This window comes from Sus scrofa, chromosome 6 (assembly GCF_000003025.6).
Source record: "Sus scrofa isolate TJ Tabasco breed Duroc chromosome 6, Sscrofa11.1, whole genome shotgun sequence".
Classification (NCBI taxonomy): domain Eukaryota; kingdom Metazoa; phylum Chordata; class Mammalia; order Artiodactyla; family Suidae; genus Sus; species Sus scrofa.
In genome coordinates, this window is record NC_010448.4 from 34,564,002 (window position 1) to 34,588,422 (window position 24,421).

Below are 24,421 nucleotides of genomic sequence, written 5' to 3' on the forward strand. Positions count from 1 at the left end.
CCCTGCCTTCCAGCGCCAGGCTCTGCTGGGCACAGGAAGTCGCTGTGATGGAGCCTCGGCCCTCGGCAGCCGCAGGTCCCCTCCAACCCAAGTCTCGCCTGGGCTGTTCCCACCACGGCGCCGCAAGTCCATCCACCATCCCAAGGACAATGAGCCCAGTCCTGCTTACCCCCCGCCAGCACGCTCCTCAGGGCGTCCGGAGGCCTCCGTGGCTGCGTGATTTGACTTATTTCGGTTCCCCAAACAAGCCCCACCCTTCCAGCTCCAGGCTCGGGCAGCCTGCAAGCACGGCCGCCGTCCCCACCCCCCAAACTCCCTCCGCCTGGCAGACTCCTGCCTGCGCTTCAGAGCCACGCTGCGCTGCCACCTCCTCCAGGTGGGCTGCCCAATCCAGACTCAGGGTCTGCAAGACCCCCCACAGCACAGGGGTCCAGTCTGTGACAACCTGACCACACGACGCCTCTCTCAAGGCTGATGTCCGGCCACAGGCCTGGCTTTCAGGATCCAGCCCTGCCTGGCACGTGGGGGACATTCAAACCCCAAACTCATAAGCGGAGTCAAATACAGCCTGCCCTGACATGGCAGGCAGGGCTTGGGGCCTCAATTTCTCAGGCCTCGATTTCTCACCCGAGCAATGGGGTCAAAAATGTTCCCTACTCCCCGGCCTATTCCGGCAGACAAATGACCTTGAGGCTATACAAACGCCTTATACATCCAGAAACTTCACACAGGGAAGGGGACTGGCCTTACTGTGTTGTTTTCACCTGGGGAAATAGGCCTGAGCCCCAGGCCCCCCGCACTGCCCACACCAGGTACCAGGTGAGGTGCTAACGCTGCAACAAACAAGATGGACAAGGGGCCCTTGGGAGCCCACGTGGGGGCAGGGAGAGTCACATGCCATATGAGCCACATGAGGAAAAGAAACGCCACAGTGGCGAGGGCCCAGCCTCAGGAACGCCTGGTGGCTGCGAATACAGGTTCTGAGACCAAACAGGCAAACCCAGGCTCCACATGAGGAGCTGTGTGATCTGGGGCACATCACTTAACCTCTCTGGGCCTTGGTTTCCTCATTCACAGAATGGACTCATGTCCCGGGGCCTCACCCAGAGGCTGGCACATAGGGAGTGCTGTCGCGTGGGGCCATCCTGACCCACTCTGAATAGGAGAGATGGCCTGAGAAACTCTGGCACGGCTCCCACCCCATCACCTCAAGCTGCGCCCAGGAGAAAGAGACAGGAGGTGGGCCTTGGGGACCAGGAATGCCGCTAAGGGCTACGGTACCTGCAACAAAGACCTGGGGGGGGGACACTACAAATCCCTGGGATCTCGGCCTCACCTCCTCTCAGCCCCCAAGGGGCAAGTCTCCGCTTCCCTTTTGCTCCACTGTCCAGGAAGGAGCATCAGACAAGGATGCCCGAGAGCCAGCCCCTGCCCGGCATTACAGCACCCCATCCCCGGGGACTGGGCAGCGGCTTCAGGGAGTCGGAGGGTTTCAAAAGAGAACGCTTCCCCAGTAGCTCAGGACCCCATTAAAGGGGTGCCTTCAGCCGACTTCAAAGGGCTCCTCCTTCCTGAGCTGGACGGGGTCCCAGGGGATGGGGGACAGGTGTCGGGGGCCAGCAAGCAGGGTTGGGCAGACCCTGCAGGTACCTGGCCCACACGGCACGGAGATGCACAGAGGTAGAGTCAGCCTGACCACCGCCAAGATGGGGAGACTGAGGCCAGCGGAGGGGACGACACCCCAAATCTACATCCCCCAGGGAGGGAGGCCAGTGGAAATGTGCCTCCAACACAGCTCTGACCAGAAGACGCATGGGCCGCGAGTCCCTGGGCCTCAGTTTCCCCATCTGTACAGAGAGGGTCTGTACCCCAGGGTCTTGGGCCTCTCCTTGATCAGCCAGCCAGTGACGCCGGGAACTGTCGACCCCAGTCAGCTGCACCAGAGGTAGCAACCCTGAGCCACATCCAAGGGGCAGGAAGGCCTGGATCCTGGAAGACAAAGAGGCCTCCATTCCGAAGGTAGGTGATGGCACCACTGACTGCATCACCCCTGGGGGCCTCATCATGCCCGAGAGCCAGGCCTGCCATGCCACCACCCCCAAGCGGGCACACAGTCCCCTTTGGGTCACAAGCACTCCCACCCCGTCACCTCAGGAGCACATCTGAGAACAAGGGTCCCCAAAACACAGACCCGTTTCTTTCTTTTCCCTCAGGCACAGTCACATCTTTCAGCATCAGGGGGGTGGGCAGCGTCAGGAGGAAGGAGGGGTGCTTCTGGTGTCCCCCAGCATGGGCACCAGCAAGAGGGGTCTCATCACAGAGCCGAGGACGGAGGGGAGGCGACCAAGGGGAGCAGACACACTCGAGCCCCTTCTTTTCCCAGCCAGAGGACCCCAGGGCGGGGGGGCCTCTGGGTGACACAAGGTAAGAGGGGGCTCAAGCGGTGGAAGCTCTTCAGCAGTGGGGACGGCCCAGCAAAGGGCAGAAGGAGGCAAGCCAGCCTGCTGACCAAGCCGCAGCTGGGCCCAGAGCGCACAAGACGGGGCACGGAAGTAGGGGAGAGGCTGGGCCAGGAACAGGCCAGTGGGGTGGGGAGAAGCCGGGAGAAGGGGTTCAGACATGCAGCAGCCAGGAGGAACTGACTGACATACATTAGAGGAGCCCAGAAAGTCCGTGGGCCTCCTCTCCAGAGCCCAGGGCCAGCTGTCCCACCCCATCTGGACAACAGGGTGGCTGCAGGGCAATCTCCCAGCACAGCCCTTAGTGCTCAGAAAACAAGGGTGAAAGAGAGCCACCCAAGAGATCAGCAGGTGGCAGGAGAACAGACGATCCCAGGGGTCACAGAGAGAAACGGTCGTCAAAGAGGAAATGAGCCCACCTCTGCCCAGGGCTCATGCCCTGCCCCACCCTGACAAGCTGTCCTGCAAAGGCTTGGGGTGGGGTGGGGTGGGGGGGAGTGTGGGGAAACGGAGGTGCTGCAGTGCAGCAGGTCTGTGCCTGGGGTTGGGCAATGCCCCAGCCATGACGTCGCCCCTTGTGAAATCCACGGGCAGAAGCAGGTTGAGCCAGATGCCGATGGCTGTTGGGTGGGCACCATGCCACCCTCCTTGGGGGATGCAGCAGCAGGAGCCCCAGGCGGGCAAGCAGAGACGCCATAGGGGGGTTTGGCTGGGAGGGTCGGGGTAGAGCTGGAGGGCCTCTGGGCAGAGGAAGGGGCTGACAGGACTCACCCCCCGCCCGCCACACACAGACTGGGGTCTCGTCACTGCTGGGAATCTCGAGGCCTGAGTTTGTTGGTCTCAGCTGCCTAGGAAGCATAGTTCACGCATTAACTTTCCCAGTGATCTGCCTGGGCACTGCCATTTTACAGATGAGGAAACTGAGCAGCAGAAAAAGAGTGAGTACCCCGAGGGCTAAGGGAGGCTCCTCAATGACACCCCTCGGCCTACCCTGCCCATCCTCACGTCCCAGGTTCCCTTCCCCAAGGATGTCCCCACTCCCACCCAAGGCAGGACTTGGTAGAGAGCCCCAAATACAGCCACATGACAGAAATACCGACAAGCCCCTCCACTTGGGTAGCGGCTCCTCTGCTAGCCTTCCACACCCTCTCATTTAATCTTACAGCTACCTTGACGGTCCCGTCGTGGCGCAGCAGAAACAAATCCAACTGGGAACCGGGAGGATCCGGGTTCCATCCCTGGCTTGGCTCAGTGGGTTAAGGATCCGGGGTTGCCATGAGCTGTGGTGTAGGTTGCAGACGCAGCTCAGACTCCACGTTGCTGTGGCTGTGGCGTGGGCCAGCAGGTGTAGCTCTGATTCAACCCCAGCCTGGGAACTTGCACTGGTGTGGCCCCAACAGCAAAACCATAAAATAAAAATAAAAGCTTACAACTACCCGGCATGTTGAGTACCACGAGCTACCTATTTTATAGATGCAAGAAAATGGCTCATGAGGTCCTGTTGTGGTGCAGTGGTTAACGAAGCTGACTAGGAACCATGAGGTTACGGGTTCGATCCCTGCCCTTGCTCAGTGGGTTAAGGATCCGGCGTTGCCGTGAGCTGTGGTGTAGGTCGCAGACTCGGCTCAGATCCTGCGTTGCTGTGGCTGTGGTGAAGGCCAGCAGCAACAGCTCCGATTAGACCCCTAGCCTGGGAACCTCCTTATACCGTGGGAGCGGCCCTAGAAACGGCAAGCAAAAAAAAAAAAGAAAGAAAGAAAGAAAAAAGAAAATGGCTCAAACCATTGCTCATCTCGCACACTGCCAGGAGGAGGCAGGGTGAGGTTTGAACCCAGGCCGTTATCCAACTCTGCCTGGAGGCAGGGGACTGGACCTAATGACCTTCAGAAGACCCTGCTCTTCTAGCTGCTGTTTCAATTCTGCAGCCGCATTCGCTCAGGCAAACTCACTCCCAGCTCTTGGCTACAGGGGTTTTTAAAACGCAGTAAAGGACCTAAAGGTCCATCAGCAGCAGCTCCCTCTCATCCCTGAGACCCAACCCCACAAAAGGCTAGAATCGGCTGTTTTGACTCAGGTCCCCAGTGTGACCCACTCTGCCTGCTCCCTCAGAGGCCCTGGAACTCTGACTTAACCATCGCCCTCTGTCTGGGCAACGGGACGTGGAGAGAGTGCCTTCGGCTCAGTGGGAACGGGCCCCAAGACAGGAGAGAGGCGAGGGGTGGCACTGAGGGACAGGCCACCGGCCACCCCTGCATGATCCCTGGTCACGGTGGGACAGCGAGCCATGGAAAATGCAAAGAGCCGGGTCGTCCACCTCCACACGGAGGCAGGACTGCAGCGTCTGTCCAAGGACACACAGCCCAGCCGGGGCCAGAGCCCTGACGCAGCCCCGGCCTCGCCATAGCGGGTGCCCATGAGACACTCTGCCAGTAAGGATCACCCCCCAAGCCACCCAGATCTCCTGTTCAGTGGTGCCCCCACAGCCTCTCCAAAGATGAGGCACAGTGTCCTGACCCCAAGCCCAGGCCTCAAACTTGGCAGCTCTCCACGAGAGGCGGTGCGGTGTGGCCCCTCCAGAGCATCTCGCTGTGTGGCCCTGGACACCACGGTGCCCCGCTGGGCCTCTGGCTTCTCCTCTCTAAACTGGGGGCAGATGACAGCATCACACAGGGCAGTGGGGGAGGCAGGGAAAGGGTTAAACCAATAGTCACTAACTGTAGAGGAGGGGACGCACCCCAAAGCGACAACACGTGGGACCCCGCTCTCCTCTGGAATAACACCTGTGGCCCATTGGGAGGCCCCCTTCCTGCTCCCCCCTTCCCTGCCTAGATGCTCACTCTACCCTCCGCCCCCCTCCCCAGAGCCCACAGGGAGACTGTCCCTCCCCCAGCCCATGCCAGGCAGGGACCACCGCCCACCCCCGGGAAAACAGCTCTCAGGCAACAGTTGCTTCTCTTCAACGAATTACCACTGGAGACTCTTCCCCACAAAGCGCACACCTGCCCGCTGAGAACCCACCCCATCTGAGACCCTCCCTCCCCAACACCAGGAGCCGCAGGAAAACTCCAGGAAGTCCGAGGCCCCAGCCTGGTCAGAAACGAGGGCCCTCGGACAAGACAGGCCTTCCAGACTCTGCGCCCCCGGGACGCCTGCACTTCCTGCAGGGCCAATCCCGGCTGCACTTCCTCTTAAGGCTACTCATTGCATCTCAGTGTCTTCTTCAGCCTTGTCCGAGGCAAAAATAAATGCATGAAGTCACAGATCCAAAGTCCTACTTACAGATTTTTTTCTGAAATACAGGAACGTATATACTCACATTTTAAGCATGCGCATCCACATACAGACCAAAGCCATCTGGGGAGCAGGGCCCCCACCCCGAGAAAGGCTGATCTAATCACCCCTCACATCATCCATCTGCACGTCTGCAGCCGAGAGAGCCAGTGACAGCCCACAGTCCCACAGCCACTCCAGGCCAAGCCAGCCTGGACTCAGGCTGCCTGTCCAGGCCTTGGCACCAGGGACCCTGTCTACTCGCTCAGGCCTCTGCCTTCCCTTCCCTCTTTCTCTCCTGTCCCCTAAAGGCTGGCCATGGAGGAAGCCCCCAGGGCCAGCTGTCCCCGGCGTCATGTGATGACAAAGACAAGAGGTGCCTGCTTCACCTCAAGTCTGTGCGCATGTGTTTGGATGAGTGGGCAGAAAGATCCAGAAGGCCCCACCCCCGCCTGGTCCCCAGGGCCTTGGGCTGGGAGGGCTCAGAGGGAAAGAGAGACTCTTCTATTTTCTTGAGGCTCTTGGTTCTCTGCCTCTTGGGTGTGTAACACTCTCAGAGTTTGGTTTTTGCTGGGTTTTTGTTGTTTTTTTTTTCAATCTAACAACATTCACCAGTCCCCCTTCCCCAGCCAACTTTGACTTTCATTGAGAAAAGCAGAGTGTACTCGTAAACATAAAAATTACAACCTGGAAGAGACATGCAGACACATCTGAGGGAGCGTGGGTCATGGCCCTCGTGGTGGACGGAGCCCAGTGAACACCACGCGGCAATAACAGTGCCTTCTTGTCCGGCTGGAGAAAGCCAGGGACGAGCTGCCTCCCTTTTGTCCAAGAGCCAACCCTCCAACCCGGGTGTCTGCCCAGCAGACTCCCCCAAAAAACCCCCCTACCATCATCCACTCCCAGGCCAGAACTGCCTGGTGGGGAGGGGCTGCCGGGCAGGCAGGGCAAAGAGGGCACCCCATCCCCACATCCTGCTTACCTGGCTCTCCTCCAGGGCCCCTCGGCAGCCGGCTTAGAAGGGGCCGTCGCCTGCCCCTCCTCGGCCAGTGTCCAGGCTCACACATGTGAAGGCTTCTTCCACCAGCTACCTAATGAGAGTGAGTCACATCTGGGACCCACAACTTCCTGCTCTGCCGGCGGCGGCGGCAGCGGCGGGAACAGCAGAAATTCTAACGCCGAACCCTCAGCTTAGCGCCTTGCGGGTGGGGGTTTGGGGGGTGCCTCTCCCAGCCACAGTGGAGCCCTCGATAGGCGTGGGGGCAGCCGTGAGGCCAGGCACCCGGCTCCAACAACTTCACGGAAATTAGAAGCTTTAAGCTGAAAGCATTTTCAAAAAGTAAAAATAAAACCAGCACCAAAAGCCTCCATTAGAAGCCTGGCGATGACGGCTGGAGGCAGAGAGTAAATGCCTCCTTAATGAGCAATTAGAAGCGAGAGCAGCCTGGCAGTGAGACTCATTCTGGCTCCGACACTCACACAAGGCGCTGAGCCTCAGTTTCCCCCCCTATGCACCCACCCACGCAGTGAGGGGGCCTCATCCATCTCGAGAGGGGATGGGCTGAGGGGTCAAAGATCTCCAGACTGGCCTTCTGCCTCTCCATTTCACAGCGGCCCCCCATGCTGGGGCCAGGCCAGGGGGCAAGGCCAAGGTCCACGCTTGGAGTCTCTGTTCCCAACACCCCCCCCGGAGCATCCCAGCAGCCCCAGACCGCAGGAGGCCGGGAACCAAACCCCAGGTCGCTTCCGCTTTGCCAGGCCTGTTCCCCACTGGGATCCTGGGGCGCTCAGTGGCGAGAAGTCCAACTGGGAAGGACTGGGAAGCAGGGTGCAGAGACCTCCCAAAGCAGAAGGGGAAAGCACCTGCTAGTCATCAGGGAGCCCCATGAGCATGTGACATGGGGACCTGGGGTCATTACCTTCTATCTGACAGTAAACCCTGCTGTTTAGTAACAAAGTGGGGAACAGAGTTCCAGTTTTCCTGGCTGAGCCGTCTTGCGATCCCTGGGCCCTCCTTCTGGCTCTTTCTTCACTGCTGACCTGCTGCACCCCTAGCCCTGGCCACCTGGCATTTGACACCCGACCCATCACACCAACTGCCAGGTCCCAGCAGGCAGGACCTGTGCACACAGGCTGACACACCCTGGAATCCGCATTTAAACGCTGACTGTTTGATGGGTAGCCTGCACAACCCCCACGAGGAGGTCCTGCTATTATGGCCACTCTATAGAAAACAGAGGCTCAGGGAGGCTACTCACTTGCCCAAGCACACACAGCTTAAATAATAATGATAATAAAGCAGAGCCAGGATTCAAACTCAGGCCTGCTGACTCTGTGGCCTGCGTTCTCAACCACTCACCTTCCCCAGGAGCAAAGGAGGGCTTCCCTGCTTCAAACCCCACTACACCCTCCACGGCAGGCGCCCTCACCCGAGATCTCGCAGCCCCGGCACTCGGTGCTCCCAAAACTGCCGGAAAAACTCGAGCAAATGGGGGCCGCTGTGGGCTTTCTCAGCATCGAGCAGGGAAGCCTGGTTTCTGGTTGCCCAAGGGGCCAGGCACAAAGCACAGCCGAACCCTCTCCTGTTTTCACTCAGCAACACCTGCCATCCTCCCTGCGGGCACGACCCTTGTCTGGTGCTGGGGACACAAGCATGACTCGGTTAAGATGTGCCGACCGATGACATATCACAAAGATCTGAGAGAAGCATCCGTGAAGGCAAGATATGTGGTCCAAGGAGTTCCCGCTGTGGCTCAGCAATATCAAATCCGACTAGTATCCACGAGGACTCCCATTTGATCTCTGGCCTCGCTCAGTGAGTTAAGGATCTGGCGTTGCTGTGAGCTGCGGTATAGGTTGCAGACATGGCTTGGATCTGGCATGTGGGGGAGGCTCAGGGCCTCCCTGGAGGAGGGGGCCCAAGAGAAGGTCTCCCAGGCCCTGGAGATGGCCCAGCCAATCCCTGACGGGGGCATGGGAGCATCAGGCTGTAGAAAGTGGCACGGCTGGGAGTTCCTGTCATGGCGCAGTGGAAATGAATCCAACTAGGAACCATGAGGTTGTGGGTTCGATCCCTGGCCTCACTCAGTGGGTTAAGGATCCGGTGTTGCTGTGAGCTGTAGTGTAGGTCGCAGACATAGCTCAGATCTGGCATTGCTGTGGCTCTGGGGTAGGCTGGTGGCTACAGCTCTGATCCTCCCCCCTAGCCTGGGAACCTCCATATGCTGTGGGTGCAGCCCTAAAAAGACAAAAAAAAAAAAAAAAAAAAAAGAAGAAGAAAGTGGCAAGGCTGTGAAACAACAGGCAAGAAAGAATAAAACTGCAACAACACCAAGGCAGACACGGTTGGCTGGCAGGCATCCAAGAGACAAATAACGCTGAAGGCTGAGCAAATAGCTGGGCCTCATTTGACAGATCCAGCTATCAAGCCCTTCTCCCTCGGGAAGAAACCTCACAGCACCCCCAGCGCATTTCGAACTCCAGGCAGATTTCTGAGATGGGAGATGAGCATGGAAACCACCTATTCTAGAGTCCCCGCGCCCCAAAGGAGCCCTGAGAGGGTCTGAGCACTCAGGCTGGCTGACACCCCCAACCCAGCCCCTTGTCCCAGGAAGGTGGGATGAAGACATGAGAGCTCTACAATCAGAGTCCCCATCGAGTGACCTTGGCCAAGTTACATGATCGTGGCAGCTCAGGAAGCCCATCCGTAATGTCAGGACAATATCATCCAACTCCTTGGGAGGCCATGAGGGTTAACATGAAAAACATATGTAAGGCACATAGTAAGTGCTCAATTAAAGCCAAAGACAGAGCTCCCATCATGGCGCAGCAGAAACGAATCTGACTAGGAACCATGAGGTTGCAGGTTCGATCCCTGGCCTCGCTCAGGGGGTTAAGGATCTGGTGTTGCCATGAGCTGTGGTGCAGGTCGCAGACGTGGCTCAGATCCAGCATTGCTGTGGCTGTGGTGTAGGTCAGCAGCTACTATAGCTCTGATTAGACCCCTGGCCTGGGAACCTCCATATGCCGAGGGTGTGGTGCTCCCCACCGCCCCCCGCAAAAAAAAAAGGCAAAAAGAAGGGAGGCCAGACATAGGGTGTCCTCTCAGTCCCAAAGCCCACCTCCTCACTCTACTCCTGCGCACCTACCCCAGGCAGAGACCTTCCATGGCTTCCCGGGCCTCCTGAGTCAAGTCCTGGCTCCTTCTCTTGACGCCCCTCCCCCAACACCTGGCCCATCTCATCTTTCCGTCCTGATCTCCCTTGACCCCAGGGTGCCGTTGCCCCAGCCTGCCATACCTCAGCCCCTTTTGCCACCAGGAACAGTCCAAATGCTACTCATTCTGCCAAGACAAGTACAGATGCCACCTCCTTTGAGAAGCCATGCCCCATCGTCACCTCCCCTGGGCCTGAGTACCACAGGCCTCTCTCTCCTTAGAGGATACGCCCTGGTCCCTTCCTTGGGTCGCATCCATTTCCACTTCCAATACGTAGCGCCCTATTCCTATGGGAACCAGCCCTTGAGGGGTGGATTGCTGATCACTGAGGAATGGGCAGGTGGCTCAAAGGGGTCTGTACTGAGATATAATTTGGGGACGTTTGTTGGAACTAAATGGGTTGGGAGGGATGCTCTTTATTGCACCCGGCTGGGAGCATATGAGCTGGAAGCTGCAGGGGCCACCTTTGCCACAGTGGAGCCAGCATCCAAAGGAGCCTTCATGACCCTTGCCTCCTGGTGTCCACACCCTCACCTGGTGCCCGCCCACATTCGCTGGGTGACCAACAAAATATCGCAGCAATCACGTTGGACTTCTGAAGTCATGGGAGACACTGTGGCTTCCCCGACCTTGCTCCCTCTTGGATGACTCACCCGGCAGGAAGCCAGCCAACATGTGGAAGGGACACCTGAGCAGCCCTGGGGTGAGGAACTGAGGCCTCCTGCCCACAGCCAGCACCAGGCTACCCGCCACAGGACCAAGCCACTTTGGAAGTGGATCCTTCAGCTCCAGCCGAGGCTGGGCTGGCCCGTTCTTCCTGGAGCATCCCTACCTGAGCAGGGGTGATAGAAGCTCCCCTCTTCTCTTCTGACAGACCCAGCCTGCCCCAGTCCCAGGCACTTAAGAAGCCTTCAAGACATTTCTGCCAAACCAATCTGCACCCAGTGTCCTAACAAGAATACAGAGCAGAAACACACAACCCACTCTGCACAGCCAGCAGTGCTCACCTCGCCTGGGAGGACAGAGCAGGCTTCCGGTCTGCCGGTCCCCTTCCTCCAGGCCCCCAGCTCTTCCATGCTCTAGGTCAGGAGGACGGAAGTGAGATTCCTAAGGAGACAGCCTCGCTGAGGCAGGCACAGCCCTGTGGTCCTGTCACTCCCCCTCCTCCCAGATTGCTTTTGCACCCCGAGGGGAGGGGGGTTGCATTCCAACGCAGCCACTCACCTCCAGCCCCTCTGCCTGCATCTCCTCCCGGCTGATGGACCGCAGGCTCAGGGATACGCTAGGATCCCTGCCTTTCCCAGGCTGAGAACATATGGAGGTGCTCTGGCTCACTCCTGCACTTAAGGGGCAGAAAACTGGCTTTCCAGAGAAGGAACCGACGGAGGTCATGCAATCAGTTACAAGTTAAAGGATGGAACAAGGGCCTTCGCTCCTCATCAGTGAGGATCCTAAGGGGTAACTTGGGGTGAGCCAGAAAGCCACTCCAAAAAAACACATGTGCTAATAAGTACACAGCATCTTGGCTACCAAACTCAGCTCCCCGTAGCCACAGCCCCTCCTCTGTCGAAATCGAAGTAGCTGCTGCTTGTTCCAGTTCCAAGGCCAGAGATGGAAAGATGTACACCCTTGCATCATGGTGGTGGTACAACCTGCCAGAGGGCAGAGGGCTGGCTCCCATGACCCCCATGGCCTCAGGGACAGGGCTTTAGAGAAGGAAAGGGGCAGCCCAGGTCATGGCATGTTGAGCAACTGCAGACAATCCTAAAAGAACAGATGTGAAAGCAACTGCCCTGCCAACCAAAAGTCCTATTTCCTTTGAAAAACTTGGCAGCCGGGCTACACCAGCGGCTGTCTGTCCTTCCCCACACCCCGCCTGGTATGAACCGTTGAGGGAGGGGAATGGGGAGGAAAAACACGCCCCTCCCTGCAGATCCTGAGAAGGGGATTCTAGAGACGCCATGGCGTGAAAACAGACCTGCCCGTGAAGTGTGACCCTTCATTTAACAGCATCACAGATGTGGTTAAGGATCTGGAGTTGTCACTGCTGCAGCTCGAGTCACTGCTGTGGTGAGGGTTCAATCCCTGGCCCAGGAACTTTGGCATGCCACAGTGCGGAAAAAAATAAAATAAAATCACAGATGTGCATATGTTTTTTTTTGAACACAAGAAAATCTGGAAAAGGAGTTCCCACCACGGCTCAGTGGTTAACGAATCCAGCTAGGAACCATGAGGTTGCAGGTTCAATCCCTGACCTCCCTCAGTGGGTTAAGGATCCAGCGTTGCCATGAGCTGTGGTGTAGGTTGCAGATGCGGCTCGGATCCACCGTTGCTGTGGCTGTGGCGTAGGCCAGTGGCTACAGCTCCAATTAGACACCTAGCCTGGAAATCTCCACATGCCATGAGTGCAGCCCTAAAAAAAAAAAAGAAAAGAAAAGAAAAGAAAAGAAAGAAAATCTGGAAGAATATACTCGAAATCTTAGGAATTATCCCTGGGTGATCAAATTAAGCATGGCTTTAATTTCATATTTGTCTTATTTATGCCCGTTTCCCTGTTTTCTCTAATGAAACTCTACTCCCCATGTATTCAAAGATAACAGAGAAAAGCAACCACTCTGAAGAAAAAGCGGGAATAAGAAAATACAAGAACCTGAGACTAGAAGTTCCCCACCCAATGCCAAACTCGGCACCACTGGTAACGAGGTGAAAATGGAACTTTTTCATGATAATTAAAAATACTGCTACCTTAAAGTCATCGCAGATCACAAAAAGAGATTGAGCCAGACTGAGCAAGCCTCCCAGTAGAAGTCTGCAGCTCCATCTCTAACGTGCTCTTGTGTGAAAACTAAATAAGATCAAGGCTCCACATACAACTACTAACCTATATGTGGTTCAGTGCATAAAACACACATTATATAGGAATCCCTACTATAGAAAAAGGAACCCAGCTTCCAAATACACAGCACAAGAGAGAAAATGAATGAATATTATTCCTATAGATGAAAGAAGACTTGAGAAATATATCAGCCACTTTCTCATTACAGAAACTTCATTTGGATCCTGATTTAAAAAATCTAAAATAACAGATTTTTCTCTGGGTTATTTTTTGGAGGGGGGGGAGGTGTTTGGGTTTTTTTTTTTTTTTTTTGCTTTTTCAGGGCTGCACCTGCAGCATATGGAAGATCCCAGGCTAGGGGTCAAATCTGAGCATCATCTGCAACCTACACCACAGCTCACGGCAATGCCGGATCCTTAACCCACTGAGTGAGGTCAGGGATCGAACCTGCATCCTCATGGATACTAGTTAGGGTCATAACCTGCTGAGCCACAACGGGAACTTCCTATACAGGACTAGCTTGATGGTATTGCAGGTTCAGTTCCAGACCATGCAAAACAAAGCAAGTTTTGCAACAAAGTGAGTCACAAGAATTTTTTGGTTTCTAAGTGCATATAAATTTTATGTTTACACTATGCTATAGTCTATTAAGCATGCAACAGCATTGTGTCTCTAAAAGGGTACATACTTAACTTTAAAAGACTTTACTGCTAAAAAATTCTAATCATCGTCTGACAAAGCAAGGTGGCCACAAACCTTCAATTAAAAAAAAAATAAAGCAATGCCTGCGAAGCACAATAAAACGAGGTATGCCTGCAGTACAGTTTTTACAGATGAAGCGCTCTGAGGTCGGGAGTGGGGGAAGTGTGTGGGAGCAGAGATGACTCCAGGTTGGCCAAGAGCTGGAAGCCGTGGCATCTAGGGGATGGGTATGTGGGGGTGGACGTGCTATTCTGTCTTCCTTTGTGGGTGTTTAATTTTTTCATAATGAAATGTTGCAACGCTGTCACTGTAAGAGCTCTGGCATTTGTTGTCTCCCTTTCGACTCGCTCAGTGAAGGGGTCATTTTCAGCCCCTTCCTACAGATGAAGAGTGTCTGGTCCCTTCCCCCCACCCCCAGGGAGTCTCAAAGACAGCAACACAGCATCGGCCTCAGCCCAGCTCCCGCCCGGAAGGGGTAGGGAAGAGCTTACCTCCCCACCCCACCCCGACTCCGTAGACCCCTCCCAGCCTGAACCCCACGCATGGGCAGCGATCAAACCAAGCCCTTCTGCGGGAAGCACAGGAGGCTCCAGGGCTGCAGGCGCAACCGTCACGTACCAGCCTGGAGCGGAGGCCACCTTCTCTGTGGCCTCCACCTTCACCCACCTCCCCCACAGGAGCTTAAAGGCTTCCAGGACCAGCCTGGGTGGCGGCATCTTAACCCCTCTCCTGGCCAAGCCCTCCAGTGGGAGCCCCTCCCCGTCTCATCCTCTGACCACAAAGCAGTTTACCAGGGGGAGCGGGGAGCTCTCGGCGCCCTACCGAGACGGGGCCCTACCGCAAACCTGAGTCCAGTCTGCAGCACCTCAACGTTGAGGAGTGGACCTGTCTTTATTTACCCTACAGCAAAGAATCCCCGACTCCCGCAAAGACTTAGCTCTTGGCTACTGAGCACGGAGCTCTGTCTGCAGCAACACTAGAAACAACCTCAAGTGTCCAGCAACAGGGGGCCCAGAAAAGCTACCAGACATGTGCCAAACACTGGGGTGAGCCTGACATGTGTCTAGGAACCCCCAAAAGTCTAAAGCCTGGGGCAAGCGGGACAGACCCAGTAAGAAATGTTATAATGTGCAATTTTTTCTCTCGTCACATGTGGAAAAAAAGAAAAAAGAAGTCACCAGGCAAAGAACTGCACCAATACATTAATGGGTTACAGAAGTGAGGACAGATTCTGGTTTTTCTCTCCACTTTACCGCTTAGGTATTCAGATTTCTCATGCATCCGTGTGAAGTAGGTCTGTAATGAACACAAATATTAAAGCCATTTGAAAAGAAGAAGAAAGGAGCTGACCTCTCCACCTTCCCAGGAAGGCAGCTCAGAGTCTTGGCTCAGGAGGCAGAAGTGACCCGTGGGATTTCTCAAGGTCACACCGCCTCTCTGAGACGCAAACCGAGCCTCAGGGTCCCCACCTGTCAGACACCACACCCAGCGCATGCGCTCCTCCCGCCTCTCCACGGCGCCTGTTCCCTCCTCGGTGAGCTGGGCCCTGTGAGGCACAGCCGCAAGGCCACCTAAACAATGCCCTCCCGGCCTCTCCTCCCCCAGGCCACGTGGACTGGTGCCCCCATTTCCAGCCTTCTGCTCCTCCGTCCCCTCTTGAGCCCCTCATGACCCAGCATCCAGCATGGTAGGGAACCCGGGGCCGCAGAGGCCAATTGTGGGATGAAATAATCCTCACGACCTATCGACAGACCTCCACCTGCCCAAGGCTGACGTGCTAGTCCCTTCGATCCTCCTAACCCCCCTCCAGGAAGGTGGTAGAGCCCCATTTCACAGAGGAAGAACCCAAGACTCTGAAAGGAGAGATCACCGCCCACCAAACCATCACCAAACCAAGATGAAGCCAGCACCTGCGGCCTTTCTGTGAGTTCCTCCTATTCCTTCCTCACCAGGTACCAGCAAACCAGCCTGGACCCCTTCTGAAAAGCTAAGCACACTGCTTAGGGTGGCGGGGACCCCTGAGGGAGGCCTGGACCGGGGGAGGACACAGCAGGCTGGAGCCACAAAACTGCAGCCTCTTCCTCCTCTGAAGCTCCCCCCGGCCCCTCCCCGCTACACACACAGTCCAAGCTGAGCAAAGGAGAGGCAATGCGGCACCTTCTGGAGGATGCAGCAGGTGAGGGAGGGGAGACCCCGAGGCAGGGCATGGGGCAGGGGAGGGCCCGAGCCTGGGGCCTGGCGCCCTGGCATCAAGTGTACAGTGGCATTCCCCCAGGACAGCAAACTCAGAGCCTGCAGAGGCCAAATGGGACATCCACAAGTGAGGCTGGCTAGCTGGGTGGGGACAGGGGCCAACCAGAGGCCCAAGCCCTGTGTAAAGAGGAGCTGTTGCTGAGGTTCAGCCAGTAGCTGCTACAAAGGAATGTGGCCTTTTTTTTTTTTTTTTTTGGTCATTTTTTTTAGGGCCACACCCGCAGCATGTGGAGGTTCCCAGGCTAGGGGTTGAATCGGAGCTACAGCTGCTGGCCTACACCACAGCTCACGGCAACACTGGATCCTTAACCCATTGAGCGAGGCCAGGGATCAAACCCACAACCTCATGGATACCAGTCGGATTCGCTAACCACTGAGCCACGATGGGCACTCCCTGTTGCAGGCCTTTTGAGTTATCAAAGGAAATCAGAAATCTAGGCTTACAGAAACAGTCTCGCAGACATAGAAAACAAACTTATGGTTACCAAAGGAGAAAGGGGGTGGGATGGATAAATTAGGAGAATGAGATTGGCAGCTATACCCTATTATATGTAAAATAAACAATAAGGATTTGCTGTATAGTGCAGGGAACTATATTCAATGTCTTGCAATAATCTATAATGGAAAAGAATTTGAAAAAAGTATATATATTTAAATTTCATATGAAATTTAAAAATACATATACTTTGTTTTCTATACACACACACATACATATATCTGAAAAAAGACATCTGGATTTTTATGTAAAATCTCATGGTTTCAGATGCTGTCAATTAATCCAAAATAAGTCTGAAGTAGTTCTATCAGTGCTCTGGGCTCTCTGCTGTGTGGCCCTGAGAAAACCACTTAACTTCTCTGGGCTTCAACTGCCATCTGTAAAGTGGAAAAGTAACACAGGGTATTGTGACAGTGGGATAAGATACTGTTGCCACGTTAATGAGAATATAACGCAACAGTAACAACAACAGCTACTGTTCACTGAGTGCCAGGCATTGTTCTGAGTAACATGAGTTAATGTCATTATTAACTTTGTATTTTGAAATCATTTCTCTCTCTCTTTCTTTTTTTGTTGATCTTTTTGCCGTTTTTAGGGCCACTCCAGCAGCATATGGAGGTTCCCAGGCTAGGGATCTAATTGGAGTAACTGGAGCTGAAGCCGCCAGCCTACACCACAGCCGCAACAACACTGGATCTGAGCCAAGTCTGCCACCCACACCACAGCTCATGGCAACACTGGATCCTTAACCCGCTGAGCAAGGCCAGGCAGGGATCGAACCCTCAACCTCATGGTTCCTAGTCAGATTCGTTAACCACTGAGCCACGACGGGAACTCCTGAAATCATTTCAAACTTGCAGAAAAGTTCCAAGTTCCAAGAATTCTCCTATACTTTAATTCAGATTTGCCTCTGTGTGCCACTTTTTCTTTTTTATTATCGGTCTATGTATGTGTTTCTCTTTTTAAAATTTGAGAGTGGTTTCCTTATGCTGTGCTCCTCTATCCCTAAACACGTCAAGGCATATTTCCTAAGGACGAGGACTCATATAAATAGTTGCCATGCCATTGCACATTGATACACTACTTTAGTCTACAGTCTATATCCAATTTCATCAGCTGGCCCAATAATGTCCTTTAGAAAAGGATGGGTTTTTTTCTGCCCTGATTCACATACTACATTTGGTGGTCATGTCGCTGTGGTCTCTTTTAATCTGGAATTGTTCCTGGCTTTTGAGATAAGTATTCTTATTCTGGCTCCATCTTAGAGATAAGAAACGGAAGCTTAGAGAAGCCGAAGTACCTGCCCAAAGTCCCACAGCTAGGAAACACTTGAGCTGGGACTCAAGTCCAAGGGGTTCCCTCTGGAGCCCATGTTCTTGTCCTCCAGGCATAAAATCTCGCAAATAATAGCCTTTGTTGCTAATAACTGAGAACAGTGGCTCCCTCTGCAAACAGGTGGATGGCTGCTCACAGCCACCTCACTCAGCAGGTGGTCATTAACTGAAGGAGTGGCCTTCTGGGCACACACTGGCGCAGCCTCCTGCTGCCAGCTCCCCGCACTTGGCAATGGCCCTGGCCTAATGCCCACTACCCCACCCTCTGGGACCCCTTTTAGCTCCCTCTACACAAGCTGGGCAGTGGAGAGCTCTGGTGGCAAGGCGGGAAGCGGGGAGGACCACAGCTCCTACCTTTCTTTTTCCCCCTCGCAAAGGGACAGTCCGGGCTCAAATGCCCACGTCCAAAAAGCAGAGGAAGCAAATACTCCAGAGACAGAGCCTGAAGTCAGAATGGCCCCCAAGTCATGTCCCTGACCCCCAGACCACCAGCACTGAAGGGGACCCCTGAGAAGAGTTGTCCAAGAGGAGGCCGAGCACGTTCTAAGACACGTGACCAAGCTGCACTGGAAGGAAGGGTTGACAGGAAGAAGGAACCGCAAGAGCAAGGGCTGGGGGTGGGAGTTGCGGGGGGCTCTCCGATAGGGAACAGAAGGGATTCAGGACAGACACCACACAGCCTGTGGTACAGGCAGAGAAGACCAGGAGGCTGTGGGCTGTTCCCACAGACCCAGCTTCCTCAGTGAGGACCCGCAGGGATGGAGTCATCCATTCCTCTTGGGCTCGAGGCCCCTACCTCAACTCCAACGCAGACCAGGTGGCATCGGCTTAGAAAACCTCTCCCTTTGGTCCCCAGATGGGTGTGGCTCAGGGCCTGGAAGCTGCCATCAACCTTGCCTCCAGCAGTTCCCGTTGTGGCACAGTGGTTAACGAATCCGACTAGGAACCATGAGGTTGCAGGTTCGATCCCTGGCCTTGCTCAGTGGGTTAAGGATCCGGCGTTGCCGGGAGCTGTGGTGTAGGTCGCAGATGCGGCTTGGATCTCGCATTGCTGTGGCTCTGGCGTAGGCCAGTGGCTATGGCTCCGATTAGACCCCTAGCCTGGGAACCTCCATATGCCACGGGAGCGGCCTAGGAAAAGGCAAAAAGACAAAAAAAAAAAAAAAAAAAAAAAACAAAAAAAAACCTTGCCTCCATTAGCCCTGGGCTGGTGTCTCTCCCAAGAGGGGTCACCCTCACCTCTGTTCACCCACCAGCCAGACCCCATCCGATAGCTAACAGTCAGTCATGCACCACAGATAGCAGACTCGCAGCAGGAAAGACGACACGGCCACCCAGAAGCTTTGCAATAGATGTCATCTTTTGCCCAATTTCCAGACCACTCTGTTGGGTTTTGAGGCTAATTTGTGCTGAAACGATCTCAAAATCCTCGGACCTTCCCTTTGGGCGTCCTGTTAAATTCGGAAGTTTACAGACCTTACCTGCAAATCCAGTTCCAAGTTTCAGAGGCAGAACATCTCTGGAAAATTTTCCAGGACAAACAAACAAAAAACAGTTCTGCTTTTCTTCTTCATTGCAGACAATTTTGAAAACACAGAAAGCATGAATAAATAAAATGACCTATTAACCAACTTCCCCAAAGATACCCCAGGGAAGACCCCTCAGGCCATCCTTCCAGTGCCCAGCACACAGATGCCCACCCACCTAGGGGGCCTCTCTCTAAAGAGGTATTTGGAGTCAAGGTGCAAGTACTCTGTTGCCCCTGTTGGCCAGTGGGCTTACAGGGAAGGGACCACACTAACTCATTTTTCGGTCTCCTGCCCCAGGCGAGCCATTCAAGCCTCCTTTGCTGGAATGGGCTTCAGAGTCAACATGAGCCATTACGTCCCGATCAGCAGTCCCTTTGAGCCCAGCTACAGAGGAAGGGGGTCCAAGAGGTGGGGTCAGCAGCAAAGCCCCAGTGCATCCCCAGGTTTGGGGTAGAAGAGGAGGAAAGGGGACATAGACAGGTAGGCAGGCCATGAGTTTTGCCCTAGAAGGGGCTGTAACGGGTTAACGTGAGACTCTGCCTGCTGGGGTGGGATCAGGCTCCTGATGGCACCCAGATGCCACCAGAACCAGGCCCAAACAGGATGGGAAGACCCAGAGGCCAGGCCCCAGTCCCAGCTCCAGGCCTACCTCACTACAAGACCTTTGATGAGTTCAGCTTCCCACTCATAAATGATGCGGCTCATTCTGGCCCTAACTCCCAGGATCAAACAATACGAGGGACATGCCACAGCTCTGTAAACCTCCTGGCCTTAGAAATCGGAGCTCTCCTCCTGCTTTCCACCTTCCTCCACAAAAGGTCCAAGAACGAGCCCTCTCAAAAGCCCAAGGGCTGAGGGACAAGACCCAGCCTCTGAAGAGCCTTGAACATTCAGCCCTGGGGATAGCATCTCTAAAAGGTACCCTGTAGACCCAACTCTGCCCCCTAGACCCAGGCAGCCACTCCTGTGGGGCCTCCTCACTACACTCGGGGTGTGGCTCAGGGCCCAGAAGCTGCCCCTGGAGGTCTGCCCCCCGCCCCAGCTCCAGGTCCGCAGGGAACCTGGTCCCCTCTCCTACGGAGGCACCACCCACTTGTGAAAGCAGTGACTGAGTACCGGAGACCCTCATCTCAGAGCCCAAAGGCCCAACCTGCCAAGTCCCGTCAGCCTCATGTCCTGAGACCATCACAGTCCTGCTGATCATTCATTCTTTCATTCATTCACTTGTACTTTTTTTTTCTTTTTTTGGGGGGGGCCACGCCTGCGGCATATGGGAGTTCCCAGGCTAGGGGTTGAATCAGAGCTACAGCTGCTGGCCTACACCACAGCCACAGCAACGTGGGATCCATAACCGGCTAAGTGAGGCCAGGGATCAAACCCACATCCTCACAGATGCTAGTCGGATCCGTTTCTGCTTTGCCACAGTGGAACTGCTCATTCACACTTCTGGTGAGCATCGCCCTGGACCAGGTCTGAGGGGGCTTCAGCAAGTGCCCCTTAGGACTGAACCTACAGCCAGTCCAGATCTGGCCACTCCAGGCACAGCCCCACTACCAAGGCCACCTGCGGTCCTGACGTCAAAGGCTCTACTTCTAGTGACAGAGCCCAAACTCTCATTTTCCAACTCCGGCTCTGGGACTCAGAGAGAACATGAGTGCCTGGCCTCTGAAGGAGGGGACCCAAAATACAAACCCGGAGAGAGAACAGCTCCAGGCCACACTGAGAAAGGTTCCAGCATCTTGCCCCCAACCAGGGGCGGTTACCACCTCTGTCCAACCCCTTCACAGGAAAGGCTGGGTTTCCCATTCCCCCAGTGGGCATCCAAGCTGGGGCAAATGCCTCCTGGGTTCTGCCATCAACACACCGCCCCCTCCCCTTAACTGGGAGGGGTCCGCTCACTGCTGCCTGTGACTAGACTGCTTCCAGCCCCAACCACTGGTCTTGCCCTTAAGGCAGGCTTCTCCCTTTGAGTTATTTTTTACTTTAAAGACTACATGGCCTGTCCAGGGGCCCCTGCCTCGCGCGAGTTCGGAAAACCGGACAAACCACCCCTCTTTACCATCCTAAGCCAACGGGCGGTCCCTCAGAGTGGTCCAAGGGTGCTGGGCCCGGGGGGACCCAGAGCCAGGTCCCACGTGAGGTCTCAGTCTTGCCACCTGGAGAGTGGGGTTGGGCCCCCAGTTCCTGCCAGGTGGGGTCCTGTCGAGAAGCATCTCCCCGCAGTACCTGAGGGAGGGGACAAAACCCAGCCCAAGCCTGGGCCAGAGAAAGAGCAAGACCGGGAAAGGGGGAGTGGGCGGCCCGCCGGTCCGGGGAGTTGGCCGGCCGCGCGCCTCTCCCGCGATCCAAAGGCCAGGGAAGGCAGGCCGAGCCACGGGCCCGGCTGCAGCCGTCCCGGCCCACACCTAGCCCTCCTCCCGGGTGCCGGCCGCCGGGCGCGAGGCGCGGAAGCCGCAGATGCCCCCACGCCGGCGCCCCGCCTCGCGGGGATCTGGAGCCCGGCCGATCGGCGTATCCCCGGGGCCCGAGCCGCGGCGCCAGCCCCCTCCGCCCGCCGGCCGCGCCTCTCCCCGCCGGGGCCGCCCGCGCCCGCGCTCACCTGCCGCCGCTGCTCCGTTCCCGCTCCGGCCGCCGCAGCCGCCGCCCGAGTGGCCGCGCGGCCGCGGGCGGGATCCAGCTGCGCGGGCGGGGGCGGCGGAGCGGCCACAGGCGCCCCCGCTGGCCGCCCGGGCCCCGGGCCCCGGGCCCCGCGGCCGGGAAGGCGGGCGACCCCGACGCTCCGGCCCCTTTGGGGCCCCGTGTGCCACCGCCCTGCCCGGTTTTCAGCAGAAAAGGCTGCAAACGCACAAACATCCCACCGCCGCCGCCGCCGCCGCCGCCCGCCGCCCCGCGCGCGTGGAAGCGATCGGCCAGGCCCCCTCGGAGCCTGAGCAGGAAACAGGACGTTTTCAAAACACGTTTTCTTCCTCAAAGTCACGCACGTGTTTGGACGCGCCAGGTGCAGCCCCACCCCAGAGGGCAACACTTTCTAGCAAACTCTCAGCTGTTTCTGCTCCTGGTTCCCACCCCATCCCCACCAGGAACGCCTGTTTCTAGAAGGATCTAGTGCCCTCCTGGCAAGTTGAAGGAAACTTTGGTCGAAACCTACTGTCTCATTCCGGCCTTAAACTCCTAGAGGGGCGGGGGGCGGGGGAGAGCCACCCAGGCACCTGCTGCCAGTTGGGTCTATTGGCTTTCTTCTCTGGCACCAGGAAGACCAGCCCACCTCAGAAAGTAGGTGTCACCTCGTCCTGATGCCGCTCACCGCTGCCTACAACCCAGGGTGGGGCCCCAGAGCTGGCAGAAAAAAAAAAAGAAAAAAAAAAAAAGTCTGTCCTGTTTCCGAGGCACCCAGGCTGGGAGAGCTAGAAAGCCCTCCTCTGAGTCACCGCTGGGAGGGACAAAGGAAGCGGACTGAAGGAGTAATCAAGACCAGGAGGGCTTTCAACTCATAGACTCTCATGAGTTTTTCCTTCCCTACCTGTCCAAAATTCCCTCATGCCCACGGTGGCATCCAGGCAATCCCACTTTGTTGAGAGGAACCACGTGAGCATCTGTTATACCCACTTGTCAGGTCTAACCTCAGAGGCCCCAGCCAGAGCTGCTCAGCAACGATTCCCGGGAATCAGCAGTTTAACGAGCCTCCAGGTGATCTGACGACAAGCAGATAGATGAGCTCTGGTCTACTTGGAATCCTGAGCCGGGTGGCAGCTTACCCCAGGGGGAAGAGACCCTGGATATGTCACAGCATGACCACGCAGGGGCACTAGAACCCAACACAGAGGCCACCTACTTCGGAACTATCAGGAGGAATCCGGTGATGGGTTTGCTGGAAGGTGAAAATCTAATTTCCATCCCAGATGGAAAGATCCAGCTGAGACTTCTGGAGTCAGCAGCAAGCCCTCTCTGGTCTCCCAGAGACTGGTTAGGCACCTCCTCTGGGTTCCCACAGCCTCTGGGCATCTGGATGGTAGCCCTTGGCCCTCCAAGCTGGAGCCCTGGCAAGGTCACTGGTGCTTCCGAGGGCTCACAGGGGAAGGTCTCCCCAGTAGCTGGAACTTGCCTCCACTGGAAATGCAAAGCACTGCAGAAAGTTACCTTCGTGGCTCAGCAATAACAAACCCGATTAGTATCCTTGAGGCCGCAGGTTCCACCCCTGGCCTCACTCACTGGGTTAAGGATCCGGCATTGCTGTGAGCTGTGGTGTAGATCACAGGCACAGCTCGGATCTGGCGTTGCTGTGGCTGTGGTGTAGACGGGCAGCTGTAGCACCAATTCGACCCCTAGGCTGGAACCTCCATATGCCAAAGATTGGGCAATAAAAAGCGGAAGAAAGGAAGGAAGGAGAGAAGGAAAGGAGAGAAAGAAAGCACTGCAGCCTCCAGTGGGTGGGCACACCTAACCCTTAACAGAGCTGCCTTGGGAACTGTGCCCCGCCTACCTCCTGCAGCTCCTCCCACTCAACCACCCAGAAGCTGAGGAGACCCACCTGTTTGCCCCAAGGCCTCAAGAACAGCAGGTGCCTCTGCCCTGTGGCAGTGACGGTGACAGTGTGTTCTGCTGGCCCAGGTCAGCCCAGGAGAGGGACATTTTGCCCTGGGCAAGGGATGGCCCGGCTCTGGCTTGCAGCTCAGCTCTTTCCCTCTCTGCTGGTCTCTCCACACAGTGCACTAGAAGCCTTCAGCCCTTTGTGGGGGGTGGGGGGGGAGCGATGCTATGACTTCCCACCCTGTCATGTATGTGTCATCTTGGTGCAACTCTATGACCAAGCCTCTTGGCAGCAGACCAGAAAGCAGAGCTGGAGAGAGTGAGGCAGGATGCTTGCATCAGTGCCTGCCATTCATTGCCAGGATGGCCCCATGAGTGCTGTGGTCACCTCAGTGGCAGTCGCCCCATCCCATACTCAGTCCTCAGTGACTCTCAAACTGTAGCCAGATCACCGCTGGATCACCCCGAGGCCTGGTGAAAAAACACACACTGCTGGGCCCCACCTCGAGTTTCTATGCAGCAGCTCTGGCGTGGCTACCAGGAGTTTTACCTTCCACCCAACTCCCAGGTGATGCCCATGCTGCTGGTCCTCAGGGCAGCCTGGGGAGCAAGGCCCGAGGGCACCGGTCTCCAAATGCAGCTGGATCCTTCTCTCCGAGATTCTGCTCCTGGGATGGGTCTACAAATATGCGGTATGAAAAAACCCGCATGGAGTTCCCATTGTGAGACCTCCACAGAAATGAACACAACTGGTTATCCATGAGGAAGTGGGTTCAATCCCTGGCCTCACTCGGTGGGT

General features: G+C 56.0%; 1 protein-coding gene across 11 annotated transcripts in view; it reads right to left on the reverse strand.

The window, feature by feature from the left end:
• ADCY7 (adenylate cyclase 7) overlaps window positions 1-22,383 on the reverse strand; it is a 64,882-nt gene extending 42,499 nt beyond the window's left edge. Inside the window, exon 1 of one of the 11 annotated variants that reach the window (XM_021094204.1) lies at window positions 22,361-22,383. The gene's annotated coding sequence lies outside the window, so the exon portion shown is untranslated. Of the gene's footprint in view, window positions 1-169; window positions 272-5,775; window positions 5,801-6,711; window positions 6,864-10,952; window positions 10,978-11,169; window positions 11,195-21,154; window positions 21,178-21,694; window positions 21,765-22,243; window positions 22,266-22,304; window positions 22,327-22,360 lie in introns of those variants that run through there. The other 10 variants (XM_021094206.1, XM_021094203.1, XM_021094201.1 and 7 more) reach the window with 10 other exon arrangements.